The following is a 970-nucleotide window of genomic DNA, read 5'->3' as shown; positions in this document are numbered from 1 at the left end:
GTGTACCCTTAACGTAGTTCTCGGGGATATTCAGCGTGACACAGTGTGACAAGGCTGACCCTTTGAATTACAGGCACAACAGAAACAGGAAGTAAGAGTGAGAGAAAGTTGTGGTGGAAGAGTACAGCAGGGTTCGCCACCATCCCCTGCCGGAGCCTCGTGGAGTTTTAGGTGTTTTCGCTCAATAAACACTCACAACGCCCGGTCTGGGAATCGAAACCGCGAGTCCACTGCCCTAACCTCTTGGCCATTGCGCCTCCACATACAGAGCAGTAGATGTAGTTCAAACAGCCAATCCTGTCATACCGTGTGGTGCTGATCCTGCTTAAAGATTTACGTTAATGATTCAATTAGTATCTAATATCACATGTCAAACCCTATCACTTTCTCTGTGTTGTAGTTCGGTCCTGAGCGAACAAACTAACGGCCAAAGCCGCGACAATCCCGTCATTTTAAACGAAATCTAAGACTAAATTACTCAATGTTCTTCCTTGATGAAAAAATGACATATCAAAACAATGAGCGAAACCAGTGTTAAATGCTGGCAGTCGAGTAAATATATGTATATATAAAGAACAGAAGCACTTTTGAAGAATCAGATACGGTTGTAAAATCTCGGGTGTAAATATCATCCACATAGTGTGTGTGTGTGCGTGCGCGTACATACACACACATATTCACCTTATGTGGACGATATCTTTCATCTTTTACCCTTTTATTTGTTTCAGTCACTAGACTACGACTATGCTGGAGCACCACCTCGAAGAATTTTTAGTCGTACGTATCGACCCCCAGTACCTTTTTTAAAGACTGATACTTATTCTATCGGTTCTTTTGCCGAACCGATAGATAAGGAGAACATAAACACGCCAGCACTGGTTGTCAAGCAGTTGGAGGAGGGACAAAGATACATACATACGTACGCACACGCACACGCACACTCACACACACACACACACACACACACACA

This window comes from Octopus bimaculoides, chromosome 2, assembly GCF_001194135.2.
Source record: "Octopus bimaculoides isolate UCB-OBI-ISO-001 chromosome 2, ASM119413v2, whole genome shotgun sequence".
Taxonomy (NCBI): Eukaryota; Metazoa; Mollusca; class Cephalopoda; order Octopoda; family Octopodidae; genus Octopus; species Octopus bimaculoides.
Note: the sequence above shows the minus strand (reverse complement) of the source record.